The sequence below is a fragment of the Myotis daubentonii genome, chromosome 2 (assembly GCF_963259705.1).
Source record: "Myotis daubentonii chromosome 2, mMyoDau2.1, whole genome shotgun sequence".
NCBI lineage: Eukaryota > Metazoa > Chordata > Mammalia > Chiroptera > Vespertilionidae > Myotis > Myotis daubentonii.
In genome coordinates this window covers 109,449,800-109,465,879 of record NC_081841.1, presented here as the reverse complement: position 1 = coordinate 109,465,879, position 16,080 = coordinate 109,449,800, and the positions used below count along the sequence as shown (strand labels likewise).

At 43.6% G+C, this 16,080-nt stretch overlaps 1 protein-coding gene, 1 non-coding gene and 1 pseudogene across 5 annotated transcripts in view; all 3 read left to right on the top strand.

Annotated features, from left to right (window-relative positions):
• Positions 1-16,080, top strand: part of LATS2 (large tumor suppressor kinase 2) — a 91,800-nt gene that overhangs the window by 22,710 nt on the left and 53,010 nt on the right. The gene's annotated exons all lie outside the window — the stretch shown is intronic.
• LOC132228209 (ATP synthase subunit O, mitochondrial-like) overlaps positions 1-16,080 on the top strand; it is a 34,196-nt pseudogene that overhangs the window by 524 nt on the left and 17,592 nt on the right.
• LOC132228882 (U6 spliceosomal RNA) lies at positions 290-396 on the top strand. Its single transcript, XR_009451492.1, has one exon. It is a non-coding gene; the product is annotated as a U6 spliceosomal RNA (small nuclear RNA).

The following is a 16,080-nucleotide window of genomic DNA, read 5'->3' as shown; positions in this document are numbered from 1 at the left end:
AATCCTTGACTGTTTTCTGCTATTTAAAAAACAGTTGATATACCATTATAGGAGATGCAACTATATTACATCTAACTTCGCATATTAAGAGAAAGACTAGAGAAATCTTTGAAATGGTGGCAACACAGGCTGATTTCTCAGTTGCTTAAGAACAAGGGACACATTAGTGGAGGTGGTACTGATCATGCATAAATACACAATTTATAGCTATACCTTTATGATACTGTTAGCAGTTCACAAAGCTAAATAAAACCCAGGTTGAGGGGCAGGGCCATATAAAATGGAACCAGTGATCACTTCAGCAGCACGTATACTAAAATTAGAATGAAATAGAGAAGATTAGCATGGCCCCTGCACAAGGATGACATGCAAATTCGTGAAAAAAATTCTATTTTTTTCTTTTTCTTTTAAATATATTTTTATTGATTTTTAGGGAGGAAAGGAAAGGGAGAGAGATAAGAAACATCAATGATGATGTTACAGAAGACCAAAGAAATACCAGGCACACTTCCTAGAGAAAGGGAGGGACCCCGTTTATTAACACTAGTGGATTCTGGGAGTAATTTCCAAATCAGAGTGAAGAAACATGCAGAGGGCTTCACTTTTTATAACCTTCTGGGGTCTTTGTCTTGCAGATATGGTTCCACCCCCTTTCATGGGCTTACAGGAAGGCCCCCAGGTGTTGGGGGTCCCCAGGCCATATCCGATGATCTGTCCTGAGGCCAGCGATAAAGACCTTCCCCCCTCCCCTCAGGGCAGTGCATTGTTCACAGTTTTTATGGCCTGACACGCCTTTCAAGACCAGTTTCCTCCTCAGTGAGAGAGAATCATTGATTGGCTGCCTTCTGCATGCCCCCTACTGGGGATAGAGCCTGCAACTTGGGCATGTGCCCTGGCCAGGAATCGAACAGAGACCTGGTTCACAGGTCAGTGCTTAACCACTGAGCCATGCCAACAGACAGAAGTGTTCCATATTTTTATTGGTGATTACAAAGTAGTCACAGGGATGTAAAGTATAGCATAGGGAATAGGTGCTAGGTAGGTACTAGAAATGTTGTGTTGGAGGGACGGACGCTTTCTAAAGTATATGATTGTTTAACCATTATACTGTGCAACTGAAACTAATACAATATTGAAAATAATATTGAAAGCAAGCTGTAATTGAAAAGTAAAAATAAAACATATATACAAATAAAATGGAACCAGGGTTGAGCCAAGGTAAAAATTAATTAGTAAAATGTAACTAGTAAAAATGTAGTTCCTTTATAAAATGACTACTGAAAGCAAGTCCTTAATTACCATCTGTCATTGTTGTATCACAAATCAGTGAGCTGGACAAGACACCTAATGAACCAATTAGTTAGGAGTCATCTTTATTGCATGCAGGTTCAGAGCAGATTACCTCTGTCAAATTCTGAACAAACACAGGAGGGAGTATTTCCTTTTTATATCCTTCTAGTTCTTTGTGTAAGACAGCTTATAATCTTGAGTACATATTGTATCTAATCAAACACCTGTCATATCCATACAGACAACTTGTAACTTTGAGTACCATATCATATCTATACAGACACCTGTAAGCTTGGATGAACAAACACTTGGCAAATATGTGAATTAATATCAGTATCAGTGTATCAGCCCCTTTAGATGGCTAGCTTGCAAGGTCAGACAGTTAAGTTTATCTTTTCTATTCAAACAAAAAAACAAAGTTATTTTATAGTCTAAAAATAACAGAGTTGACCTATAGAATAAGAGACTGTCTAAGAATAACAGAGTAGTTCAAACAGCAGTTTTGCAAAGGCGGGATTACTATGCTTCATCATCTGAAAAGTCACAGTTGCATGAATTTGGAAATAACAGGTATTTTTGCTGCCTTGGAAAATTATGATTTCATGGTCTAAGCACATCAGGATAGCTTCAGCACTTTTGGTTTCTTAGAAATATTCTGAGTATGCACTCCTGGCATCACAGTCACAGGAAAAGGCTAACTGCCCTCTGTTATGTCCCAAAGTAATCTCAACCCTCCTGTTGCAGTGTATTACTATAGAACTTACCTAGAGAATTTACATGTTCATGAAATGAACCACGTATTTTGTAGGGCCTTCCTTGACACTTTGGGATATACTGCGACTAACTTGTGTATAGAGAGCATTGTTATGTTGAGAGTTGCTTTTATGAAGCCCAGAGTCATGAATGATGTAGTGTGGAGTATTCCAGCAGTGGAAGCTGACAGCAATGGCATGACCTTTCTCATTCTGAATATATGAAGTTAGATATGCTGTCAGGTACTGCCCCTGCTGGACTGACATTGCTGAGACTTGCAACACAACAGTAAAGCTAAAACTCTTCTCCTGCAAATCACTTGCCAACAAAAGAGGTACTCAGAGCTGGGTATTCTTTGCAGTTGTATTTCAGCTCTGACAAAAAGAAACAACTCAAACAAATAATCAAAAATACAGGTGGGATCTCATTGTGGTAAAATCCATTAGTGATGATTACAGTGCAAGAAATAAAGCTGGTGTTGTTTCTAATACAGTAAAATACAAGTACAGTTAAATTGAGGGTCACGACACCAGTAAAGTTCCCATAATCATTTAATTTATGTTAATTGATGGTAGGAAAAACTCCGTTTACCGTATTTTAATACTCTTGAAATAATTCAGTCAGTTGGGTGTATAGTGTTACTTTATAAAACTTAAAATAGCTGTGCCTTCACAGTTATCCTCCAACTCAGACTCTTGGTTCAATAGAGGTTGCATTTGCTTTCAGAGAATTCTAGTCAGAAAGTAACTCACTCTGTGAACCCAGATAATGTGAGAGGAAAAGATCAGCAGCACCTCTAAAGCAGTATATACTAGTATCTTGAATAAAGCAGATTGTTCCAATTCCAATATAATAGGTACAGGGAATTCCTATTATTGGAGCTTTTCCCCTTTGTCTTCCATTGTAGTGCCTTTTAATTGAGGTGGTTTTGCTCTCTTGTAGTTTGAGTCTAAGTAACATTTTAAACCTTATATAGCAACTAGAGGCCTGATGCACAAAATTTGTGCAAGAGTAGGCCTTCCCCTGGCTGCCTGCGCCTGCTTCCCTATGGCACCTGGGACCTGGGTTTCTCTCACAGCCCCAGCTTCGTCTGGAAGGTCGTCTGGAAGGACATCCAGTCTAATTAGCATATTATGCTTTTATTATTATAGATTAGTAGAGGCCCGGTGCACAAAAATTTGTGCACTGGGCGGGGGGGTCCCTCAGCCTGGCCTGTGCCCTCTCCCATTCTGGGACCCCTTGGGGGATGACCACCTGCTGGTTTAGCCCTGCTCCCTGTGGGATTGGGCCTAAGCTGGCAGTCAGACATCCCTCTGGCAGCCCTCGGTGGATGTCCATTTGCCAGCGGGGAGAAGGCCTAAGCTGCAGTCGGACATCCTTAGCGCTGCTGAGGAGGCAGGAGAAGCTCCCACCACCACCACTCTACTGGCAGCCATCAGCCTGGCTTGTGGCTGAGCAGAGCTCCCCTTGTGGGAGCGCACTGACCACCAGGGGGCAGCTCCTGCATTGAGCGTCTGCCCCCTGGTGGTCAGTGTGTGTCATAGTGACCAGTCATTCCCAGTCTTTCTGCTGTTAGGGTCAGTTTGCATATTACCCTTTTATTATATAGGATAGAGGCCTGGAGCACGGGTGGGGCCGGCTGGTTTGCCCTGAAGGGTGTCCCGGATCAGGGTGGGGGTCCCGCTGGGGTGCCTGGCCAGCCTGGGTGAGGGGCTGATGGCTGTTTGCAGCTGGTCACACCCCTTTAGGGTGGGGGTCCCCACTGGGGTGCCTGGCCAGCCTGGATGAGGGGCTGATGGCTGTTTGCAGCTGGTCACACCCCCTTTCAGGGTGGGGGTTCCCACTGGGGTGCCTGGCCAGCCTGGGTGAGGGGCTGATGGCTGTTTTCAGGCTGGCCACACCCCCTTTAGGGTGGGGGGTCCACACTGGGGTGCCTGGCCAGTCTGGGTAAGGGGCTGAGGGCCGTTTTCAGGCTGGCCAAGCCCCCCTGGTGACGGAAGCTCCTAGCCTTTTCTTTTTTTCTTTTTCTTTTTTTATTCTGGAATTTATTTACCTTCTATAAATGAAACTTTGTTGCCTTCAGTGGAGCTCAGAGCTGGTGGGAAGCTTGGCTTCCTCCATCACTGGCGCAACCAAGCCTCCTGCTCACTTCAGCTCCGTGGCTTCCAGCCGCCATCTTGGTTGAGTTAATTTGCATATAGTTGCTCTGATTGGATGGTGGGTGTGGCTTAAGGCATAGCAAAGGTACAGTCAATTTGCATGTCTGTCTTTTATTAGATTAGATTATAGATCAGCCGTGGGCAAACTATAGCCCGTGGGCCGAATCCGGCCCGTTTGAAATGAATAAAACTATTGAAAAAAAAGACCGTACCCTTTTATGTAATGATGTTTACTTTGAATTTATATTAGTTCACACAAACACTCCATCCATGCTTTTGTTCCGGCCCTCCGGCCCAGTTTAAGAACCCATTGTGGCCCTCGAGTCAAAAAGTTTGCCCACCCCTGTTATAGATAGACTCCGTGTTTTCCTCATTATAGGTGTTTAGTGGTGATGCACACTTTCATATGCTGTATTCTGTCTGTTGCACATGCATACATATAAACACACTTTTCCATTTTATTTGGACTAAGTCTTATTGAATATATTTGAGTGTTTATAGATGAGTTGTTACTTTTTTAATTGTTACAATGAAAATTATGTAAGAAAAATACATGATTCTTAAGCATATAGCTCAGGGACTTTTTTACCCAGCAAATTACACCTATGTAACTAGCAGGTATGGGTAGATTTTTAAATAGCAATTTCTGGAAAAGTAAAGGACTTTATAAGTATTTTCTGTGTAATGACATAATGTAGATGTCAAATGATACAATGTTCATAAATGTTTTGCACATAAATTACTAAAGACATGAAAATTTTTGTGGGGGAAAAAAAACAACGCCAATAGACTAATCCTTAAGGAAGGAGCTGTTATTTAAATATAGATGTAAGGAAGTGGAAAGATAAGTATTTTGGTTAGAGTATCATTGGACACTTTAATTACTGAAATAAATAATAACTTCTATTTAGCTTTTACTTTTTATTTTATTTACTAGGGACCAAGTGCACAAATTTGTGCACCTTGAAAGGAACTGTGGGCTGCAAGGCTGTGGTAGGCACAGGGGCAGGTCCTGGCCCATCCTCCGTGCCCCTGCCCAGCCACTCCTGCCATGGCTCCTGGTCCCCTGTCTGCCAGCAGCCCCGGTCCTGCCACTGCTGCCGTTGCTCCCATGCGCTGACGGTGCCGGCCCCACTTGCACCCGCTGACAGCGTGGAGTGATTGGAGCTGGCGCCAGCAGTGGGTGTGAGTGGGGCCGGGGCCGGCAGTGGGTGTGAGCGCTGGGTGGGACCGTGGCGTGCAGGAGCAAAGAATTTTCAGTGACCACCAGAGGCTCGCCCTGATGACAGCGACTGGCGCCCCACCTTGGTGAGGTGCCCCCTCTCAACTGCTCCACCATCCTGCTGTGGCCAATGCCTGACATGTTCCACACACGCCCCTTGGTGTTCAGCGCACGTCATAGTGACAGGTTATTTAGTTCGGTTGTTCTGCTGTTCGGTCTATTTGCATATTAGCCTTTTATTATATAGGATTTTTATCTTTTATTGATTTTAGAGAGAGGAAGGGAGAGAGGGAAACATATATTTGTTGTTCCACTTTATTTATGTCCTAGAGGCCCGGTGTACAAATTCGTGCATGGGTGGGGGTACCTTGGCCTGGCTGACGATTGAGGCCTATCGGGGGGGCCAGCCGGCCACGGGGAGGGACCCCAGGAGGTTGGCCAGCTGGCACCCCAATCGGGGCCCATGTGGGGGGACCGTGGGAGGTAGGCTAGCCAGTTGGGGGGCCAGCTGGGCGTGGGGAGGGACTGTGGGAGGTTGGCTGGCCAGCCCCCTGATTGGGACCATCTTGGGGGGTCGGCCGGCCAGGGCAAGGGGCTGTGGGAGGTTGGCCAACGGGGGTGGGGAGAGGCCATGGGAATTTAGTCAGCCAGGGGGATAGGGGCAGCGGGAGGTTGGCTGGCTGGCGAGGGGGGATTAGGGACCACGGGAGGTTGACTTGGGAGCGCACTGACCACCAGGGGGCAGCCCCTGCATTGAGCATCTGCCCTGTGGTGGTCAGTGAATGTCATAGTGACTGATCGACCAGTTGTTCTGGTCGTTCGGTCATAACAGTCACTTAGGCTTTTATATATATAGATTCATTGGTTTCTTCTTGTATGTGCCCTGACCGGGGATCAAACCCGAAACCTTGGTGCGTCAGGATGATGTTGCAGCCCACTGAGCTACCTGACCAGGGCAGCTTTGACTTTTTAAAGCATTTAGTTTCACTTTTTCTGTTCATCCTTATGGTCTCAAATGTTCAAATTACCAGGTTTTCCCTCTTTTTCTTCCTGACAAAGTTTTAAAATCACTTGCTTGATTTTGCAATGATGTTAAAATATGTAACATTTCTGCTTTTCAGAAGCATGTGACTTGTGTTCCCAGTGCATGGTTGAGGGCTAACAGGTGTGAGGGTGCTCACTGCACTCAGACTACAGTGTGTGCAGGGAAGGTGAGGCTTAGGAGAGCCAGGAGCTAATTCAGTGGCTCTCAGACCCTTAGAATAACAAAGCAATTTACCACGTATGTCCCCTGAAGGAAGACAGGTGAGAGATGTCCTTCAGTCGGATGCGCTAGGAAGTGCTTTGAGCAGTTGCTATGTGCTTTTTCTCTGTGGACAACCTACATCCTGACCTCCCTGAGCTTCCCTCACTGATCTGCATGAGGAGTGCTAAGTCTGGCAGTTTTGCAGACTCTTTAGAGCCCTGGCCTGACATGCTACATTTCTCTGGTCTAGAATTTCTGTGTTAATCTAATTTTCCTAATTCTGATGTAATATTGTATGTGTTTAAATGATTTAAATCTCTAATGGAGTGAGGTTAGGAAGAAATGTAAACAAATAAACCGATTTATTACAACAAATGCAGCAGAAGGAAAAAGTCAATGGTCAGGATGTACATTCAAAGGCAAGTTTCCTGAGAACAATGGTCATAGCACCGAGTTAAGTTAGGGTGATCGGGTAGTAGGAAAAGGGGGTGAATTCTTTGCATTCTCAAGCTAAAAGGTGCAGAAAGTCAAGCTTCTCAATTATCCTATATAATAAAACTCTAATATGTAAATCGACCGAATGGCAGAATGACCAGTCGCTATGGTGTGCACTGACCACTAGCGGGCAGAAGTTCACTGCAGGAGCTGCTCCCTGGTGGTCAGTGCACTTTCTCAGGGAGAGCACCAATCAGCCAGAAGCCGGGCTCACGTCTGGCAAGTGCAGCAACGGTGGTGGGAGCCTCTCCCACCTCTGAGGCAGCGCTAAGGACCCCTCGGGGGATGTCCGACTGCTGACTTAAGCCTGTTCCCCTGAGGGGTCCTGGACTGGAAGAGGGCACAGGCTGGGCTGAGGGACCTCCCCACCTCCACCCCCAGTGCACAAATGTCGTGCATCGGGCCTCTAGTCATATGTTATTCCTCGACTTTTTTTCAAATAAAGGAGACCCGCAGAGGGGTGAGGTCTTCTGGACCCTCAGATCCCCCGCCTCATGCATGGTGTTTGAACAGCCCTCGGGCCAAGCGCTATTGTGGTTCTGAGCACTGGTTTGACATGGACTCCATTGGTCCTCTCAGCATTTCAGAGGCAACTATGACTTGGTTTCGGGGATCACACAGGTAGCTGGAGCTCTGCCCTGCCCCCATTGTTACTGACCCGTGTCCCCAGCAAGTGCTGGTTACATGTGCTTGTCTCATGCATGTGACAGGAAGGACAGCAGTGCTCCCTTAATGTGGCCCATGCATGCTGCTTATCTCCTCACTGTGGACTACTGCGGCCATTGCCAGTGCTTTGTTTGCTGATGTGTGTCCCATTCCCTGGTGGTTATTCTCTGGGACTTCTTTCTGTCTAGCTCTGGCCCCCTGCAGCCCACCAGGCTGGTCCTTCCTGGGGAGCCCTCTCACTTTTCCCCTGTGCCCTTATGGCCTGGCCTGCTCCCAGGCACTCCCGAAGGCTTCTTGTGAAGAACTTTTGACATCTTTTTTTTTTGGCTGGTTATGTTGCTTCCCACCTTCCTGTGTCTGGATTTGGGCATCTGTTGTGGTTCAACTCAAATTCTTGTTACCACAAGGTCTTCTTGATTCTTCCAGCTGCATATGAGCTGCTCCTTCCACACAGTCATTTATTTCTAACTCCAAAGGGGCCCTTGTTGGCAGATTACTGTGCCCTGCCCATTCTCCTGTGTATAAAGTGCTGGGGTTGGGAGTGGGGGCAAGTGCCTCTGAGATGTGCTCTGTCAGAGGTGAAGAGAGAACTTTGCAAAGATGGGTCCATGGACCAACCCTCGAAGAATCCTCAGCTCACTCGTCAGATGCTGGCATGGACAGAAATATGACTTTGCATCATTTACTTTGTTTAGCTCTAACAGTGTGCACTATCAGGAACACTCTAGAGATGCTGTGAGAAAGGCTAACATTGAGCCACTCTTCCTTTATTTCAATGACAAGATCCTGCCTTAGGATTATTTCACTGTAATATAAGCATTTTGCTAATGAAAAAGATAAAGTCGTTCCTCTTGGACAGGAATGACTTTTCAGTGTTACTGAACACCCATTGCTACCCTGAATATTAATAAGAGAAGGAAAAAAGAAACACTTTAGCTTAGGAATGTCAGTAATGTCACAGGAAATTATATTACAATAGATTTTGGGTGTAGCAGTTCCTTGCCTCTCTTCCCCTCCTATTTTTTGACTTGCAACTTAAATTTGGCCCTGCCGAAAGATAAACTGTATACCTTTAAAAGTAGGATTTAAAATTACTTTGACAAAACACAAACAAGTCATACCTTTGTACCATACTCCCCTACCCCACTTCTCCCTAATTATTAAAGTAATATGTGTTATTGTATAAATTTGGAAAATACAGAAAAGTATAAAAAGAAAATAAAAATTGCCTATAATTCTGTTAGCCCAGGTATGACCACATTTTGGTGTAAAAGAGGCCAAAATTTTTTCTAATGAAAGGAAATTAAAGTGAGGAGGAATGTACCAATGGTGACAGGTGGAAAAGAGTTTATCACAAAACAATATATACAATATAATCCAAATTCTTCTGTTACAAAATATGCATATGTATATTTCGTTATCTAAGTTACCACCAGACCCAGTCAGTGCGCTTCCAGAGTGTGTCTGGCACCTGTCCACCTCCCTTTGTCCCACCACCACGCCTCCACCTTCACTCATCCAGATGGCCGTGTCTCCTGACTGTTCCTCCCGCCCTTGTCCCCATCTGTTCCCTGCACAGAGCCCTCCAAGTGGTCATCCTGAAATGGAAAAGATATTGTCATTTCCCTTCTGGAAACCCTTCCCACTGTACTTGGGATGAGTTCTTCGCTGGGCAGGCAGGGTCCACCCTGCAGCCTCTGGTCACATCACTTCTCCTGCAGTTGATGCTCTGTCCTATCCAGCTTTACTGCCTTTTCCCAGACTTTCTACACTGGCCCCCGTCTGTGTAATGCCCATTCTTCCTCAAAGGCTTGTCTTGATGTTGTGGTCTCACAAAGCCTTTCTGATCCCTGAGACTGAAACAGATCCCTGTGTTTTATCCTCTTTCATTACACTGTAAATTTCCCTTCATAGCATTGATCAGAATGTGTTACTAAGTAGTGATTTTGTTTAATATCTATCTCAACTTTTAGATTTCAAGCCCCATGAGGCAGTTGCTTTGTTCTGGTTACCATTCTCTAGGACAGTGGTTCTCAACCTTCTGGCCCTTTAAATACAGTTCCTCATGTTGTGACCCAACCATAAAATTATTTTTGTTGCTACTTCATAACTGTAATGTTGCTACTGTTATGAATCGTAATGTAAATATCTGATATGCAGGATGGTCTTAGGCGACCCCTGTGAAAGGGTCGTTCGGCCGCCAAAGGGGTCGTGACCCACAGGTTGAGAACCTCTGCTTAAACTGATCTGATAAATAAAGATCTGATAAAAAAGATCTGATAAATCAGTGAAAGGATAAACATTTTGTTATAAATATTTTCATTAACAAATATTTTTATTGATTTTTTTTTAGAGATAGAGGGAAGGGATAGAGGGAGAAAGGAAGGGCGGGGAGAGGAGAGAGACACACAGACATCTATTTATTGTTCCACTTATGTATGCATTCATTGGTTGCTCTTGTCTGTGCCCTGACTGGGGATTGAACCTGCAACCTTGATGTATGGGGCCTAAGCTCTAACCAACAGAGCTACCCAGCCAGGGCTAAATATTTTCTTTTTTAAAATCTTTATTATTGAAAACATTACATATGTCTCCCTTCTCCCCCATTGACCCCACTAGCCTGCCACTGCCCCGCCACAGGCCTTTACCACCGTATTGTCTGTGTCCATGGGTTATGCAAATATGCATACCAGGTCTATGGTTGATTATCTCCCATCCACCCACCCCTCCCCCTTCCCTCCAAGATTACATACTCTGTTCCATGCTTCCCTGTCTCTGGATCCACTCCATTCATAAATTTATTTTGTTAAGTAGAATCCACATATGAGTGAGATCAAGTGACGGACTTATTGCATTTAGCATGATACTCTACAGGTCCCTCCATGCTATCTCAAAGGGTAAGAGATTCTTCTTTTTTAATGCTGCGTAGTATCCCATGGTATAAATGTACCACAGCTTCTTTATCCACGCGTCTACTGATGGGCACTTGGGCTGTTTCCAAATCTTAGCTATTGTAAATTATGCTGCTATGAACATAGAGGTGCATACATTCTTTCTGATTGATGTTTCGGGTTTCTTAGGATATATTCCTAGAAGTGGGATCACTGGGTCAAATGGCAGTTCCATATTTAATTATTTGAGGAAACTCCATACTGTTTTCCATAATGGCTGCACCAGTCTGCATTCCCACCAGCAGTGTAGTAGGATTCCCTTTTCTCCACAATCCTTGCCAGCACTTGTTGAGTTGTTGATGGTAGCCATTCTGACTGGTGTGAGGTGATACCTCATTGTCGTTTTAATTTGCATCTCTCTGATGATATTTTATTATATAAGTGAGCGACTAAAACCAAAGTGAGTGACTTTAAACATTTTTTCATATGTCTCTTGCCCATCTGTATGTCCACTTAATGAGAAGTGTCTATTTAGGTCCTTTGCCCATTTTTTAATTGGATTGTTTGTCTTCCTTTTGTTACGTTGTATGAGTTCCTTATATATTTTGGATAATAATATATATAATATATTTATCAGATGTATCATTGCCAAATATGTTCTCCCATACATTTGGCTTCCTTTTGGTTTTGTTGATGCTTTCTTTTGCTGCTTTTTATTTTTTTTTGTAGTTCTATTTGTTTATTTTCTCCTTAGTTTCCTTTGCCCTGGTAGATGTATCCTCAAACATATTGCTATGAGAGATGTCTGAGATTTTGCTGCCTATGCTTTCTTTTAGGATTTTTATGGTTTCCCGACTTACATTTAAATTTAAGTCTTTTATACATTTTGAGTTTATTCTTGTGTATGGTGTAAGTTGGTGGTCTAGTTTCATTTTTTTGCATATATCTATCCAATTTTCACACCACCATTTATTTTTTTTAATGAAATCTTTATTGTTCAGATTATTACATTTGTTCCTCTTTTTCCCCCCATAACTCCCCTCCTCCCAGTTCCCGCCCCACCCTCCGCCCTCACTCCCCACCCACTGTCCTCATCCATAGGTGCACGATTTTTGTCCAGTCTCTTCCTGCATCTCCCACACTCCTTTCCCCCCCAAGAATAGTCAGTCCATTCCCTTTCTATGTCCCTGATTCTATTATGATCACCAGATTATTTATTCACTTGATTCTTAGATTCACTTGTTGATAGATGCATATTTGTTGTTCATAATATGTATCTTTACCTTTTTCTTCTTCTTCCTCTTCTTAAAAGATACCTTTCAGCATTTCATATAATACTGGTTTGGTGGTGATGAACTCCTTTAGCTTTTCCTTATCTGTGAAGCTCTTTATCTGACCTTCAATTCTGAATGATAGCTTTGCTGGATAAAGTAATCTTGGTTGTAGGTTCTTGGTATTCATCACTTTGAATATTTCTTGCCACTCCCTCCTGGCCTGCAAAGTTTCTGTTGAGAAATCAGCTGACAGTCGTATGGGTATTCCCTTGTAGGTAACTGGGTTTCTTTCTCTTGCTGCTTTTAAGATTCTCTCTTTGTCTTTTGCTCTTGGCATTTTAATTATGATGTGTCTTGGTGTGGCCCTCTTTGGATTCCTTTTGTTTGGGGTTCTCTGCGCTTCCTGGACCTGTAAGTCTATTTCTTTCACCAGGTGGGGGAAGTTTTCTGTCATTATTTCTTCAAATAGGTTTTCAATATCTTGCTCTCTCTCTTCTTCTGGCACCCCTATAATTCTGATGTTGGTACGCTTGAAGCTGTCCCAGAGGCTCCTTACACTATCTTCGTATTTTCGGATTCTTTTTTCATTTTGCTTTTCCGGTTGGGTGTTTTTTGCTTCTTCGCATTTCAAATCTTTGACTTGATTCTTGCGCTCCTCTGGTCTGCTGTTGGTTGTCTGTATAATATTCTTTATTTCAGTCAGTGTATGCTTAATTTCTAGTTGGTTCTTTATCACAACATCAAGGGTCTCATTAGATTTCTTGAGGATCTCACTACATTTATTGGCGGTCTCACCAGTCTTTTCGAGGGCCTTACTAAGTTTATCGGCAGCTTCTAGACAGTTCTTGAGAGACCTTAAAAGTGTGGTTTTGAGCTCTATATCTTCCATTTCTGACATTTGCGTCCTGTTTCTTTGTCTCCGCATTTTTTTATCTTTTCTTGGTGCACCCCCTAGTGGTCTTTGTGGGCAGTCTTATTGTAGTTAAGCCTTGATTGTCGGCAATACCAGGGGTGATTTGACCTCCAGGCTAACTGGCTATGAGAGTCAGCTGTGTCTGCAGTGGGAGAGCTTCTGTGCTGGATCTCTAGGGCGGTGCTAATCTAGCCTTTGCCTGAGGCTATCTGTCAAATGGCTCTGCGCAGGGTTTGGGCGGGGCAGGTCCCGGGGGATCTACAGGGAGGGCTGGAGGGAGCAGTTATAGCTGCTCTCAGTCCCGTCCGCAGAGGCTCTGCCTCTCAGAGTCCCAGCAACCGCTCCAAACCTCGGAGAGAAAGCTGCCTTCGAGTTCCGACCGAAGCCAGACAGTCCCGCTTCTCCCATTTGAGTCTGGGTCCCTAAAGACTCGCCAGGATCTGGAGCTCAGAGTCTGAAACTCCCTCCCGATTGAAAACAACAACCGCGCCCTCCACCGCCAGCCCGCTCCGCGCACACTCTGCACCTGAGTATTTCACTTCAGCACTGCGCCTCCTCTGAGTCTGGGTATGATATTCTCTTTCCTCCTAGTTGTAGAATTTCCACTCAGCCAGCCTTCCTGTGGTTCTGGATGATGTCCGTTCTGTCCTTTAGTTATATCTCTGAAGTGGTTGTTCGAGGCAGCAATCTCCGGCGTTTACCTATCACCACCATTTATTGAAAAGACCATCTTGACTCCATTATATGCTCTTGCCTCCTTTGTCATATATTAATTGAGTGTAATGGCTTGATTCAATTTCTGGGTCTCTGTTCTGTTCCATTGAATTATGTGCCTGTTCTTGTGCCAGTACCAGGCTGTTTTGATTTCAGTGGCTTTGTAATATAACTTGATATCTGGTATGTGATTCCTCCAACTTTGTTCTTCTTTCTCAAGATTACTGCAGTTATTCAGGCTCTTTTTAGGTTCCATATAAATTTTTGGAGTATTTATTATAAATCTGTGAAATATGCTATTGGTATTTTAATAGAGATTGCATTGAATTTGTAAATTGCCTTGGGTATTATGAGCATTTTAATGATGTTTATTCTACCATTCCATGAACACGGAATATTGTTCCAATTGTTTATGTATTCCACTGTCTCTTTTTTCAATGTCCTGTAGTTTTCTGAGTACAAGTCTTTTACTCTCTTGTTAAGTTTATTCCTAAGTTTCTTAAATTTTTTGCTATAATGGTAAATGGGATTGTTTGTTTAGTTTCTCTTTCTGAGAATTCATTCTCCTGTATAATAAAGAGCTAATATGCTAATTAGATCAGACGGCAGAATGACCTTCTGGAACGACCAGCGGGTAGGGGGCCGTAATGGGGGGTGGTCTTCACGATCAATCACCCCACAGCGGGAGGCAGCAGCCGGGGCTGCAAGGGCCTATACTTGCACGAATTTCGTGCATCGGGCCTCTAGTTGGTGTATAAAAGGCCATCCATTTTTGGGTGTTGATTTTGTATCCTGCTACATTGCCAGATTCCTTTATTAAATTGAGTAATTTTTTGGTGGAGTCTTTAGGGTTTTCTATGTACAATATCATGTTATCTGTGAATAATGAGAGTTTTACTTCCTCCTTTCCAATTTGGATGCATTGTACTTCTTCTCGTCTTATTGCTGTGGCTAGGACTTCCCTTACCATCCTATATAATAAAAAGCTAATATCCAAATAGACCGAATGGAGGAACAACTGAACAACCGGTCACTATGGTATGCGCTGACCACCAGGGGGTGGACGTGGAACATGGCGGGCTTCAGCAGCAGGTGGCAGAATGTGGAACATGGCGGGTGTAGGCTGCGGTGGGATAGTGGAGCAAGTGAGTGGGGGCGCCAGACCAAGGTGGGGTGCTGGTCGCTGTCATTGGGGCAAGCCTCTGGTGATTACTGAAAATTCTTTGTTCCCATGAGCTGTGGTCCTGCCCAGCGCTCACACCTGCTGCTGGCTCCGGCCCCGGAGCCGCCGCTCGCATTCACTTGCCTCTCAGAACTGCTACTGCTGTGTCCCAGCTATTTGGGGTTGTTGTGTATTCGTTTTCATTTGTCCAAGAATTTTTTTTTTATTTTTTTTCTTGATCTCATTGGTAACCCTTCATTGTTTAATAACATGCTATTTAGCCTCCATGTATTTGAATGTTTTGGGTTGTTTTTATTGTAGTTGATTTCTAATTTCATTCCACTGTGATCTGAGAAGATGCTTGATATGATTTTAATCTTCTTGAACTTGCAGAGGCTTGTTTTGCATCCTAGCATGTGGTCTACCTTTGTGAATGACCCATGAGCAATTGAGAAGATTGTATATTCTGCATCTTTGGGGTGAAATATTCTATAAATGTCAATTAAGTCCATCTGATCCAGTGTGTCCATTAGAGTCACTGTTTCCTTGTTAATTTTTTGTCTGGAAGATCTATGCAGTGAAGTCAGGAGGTGTTAAAGTCCCCTACTATGCCAGTATTGCTGTTGATCTCTCCCTAAAAGTCTTCTAGAAGTTTTTTATATATATTGAGGAGCTTCTATATTGGGTACTTATATGTTTACCTGCATTATAGCCTCTTATTGGATCGATCCCTTTAGTATATGTAATGATCTTTGTTGTCTCTTGTGATGGCCTTCATTTTGAAGTCTATTTTGTCAGATATGAGTATTGCTACCCCGCCACATTTTTTCGTTTCCATTTGCATGGAATATTTTTTTCCCATCCCTTCACTCTCATCCTGTGTCAGTCTTTTGTTCTGTGGTGGTGTCTTGTAGCCAGCATATAGTTGGGTAATGCTTTGTATCCATTCAGTACCCTATGTTTTTGATTGGAGCATTTAATTCATTTGCATTTAAGGTTATTATTGATAGGTACTTATTTGTTGCCATTTTAATTCTGTATGCCTAGGTTTCTCTCTCTATTTCTTCTCATTACATCATCCCTTTTAATTCTGCCTTGATGGTGACGAACTTCTTTAGCCTTTTTTTTTTTTTTTTGGTCTGGGGAGCTCTTTATTTCACCGTCTATTTTGAATGATAGCCTTGCTGGATATAGTAATCTTGGTTTCAAATCCTTGCTCTCCATTACTTTGAGTACTTCATGCCATTCCCTTCTTGCTTGTAGAGTTTCTGATGAGAGATCATATGACAGCCTTA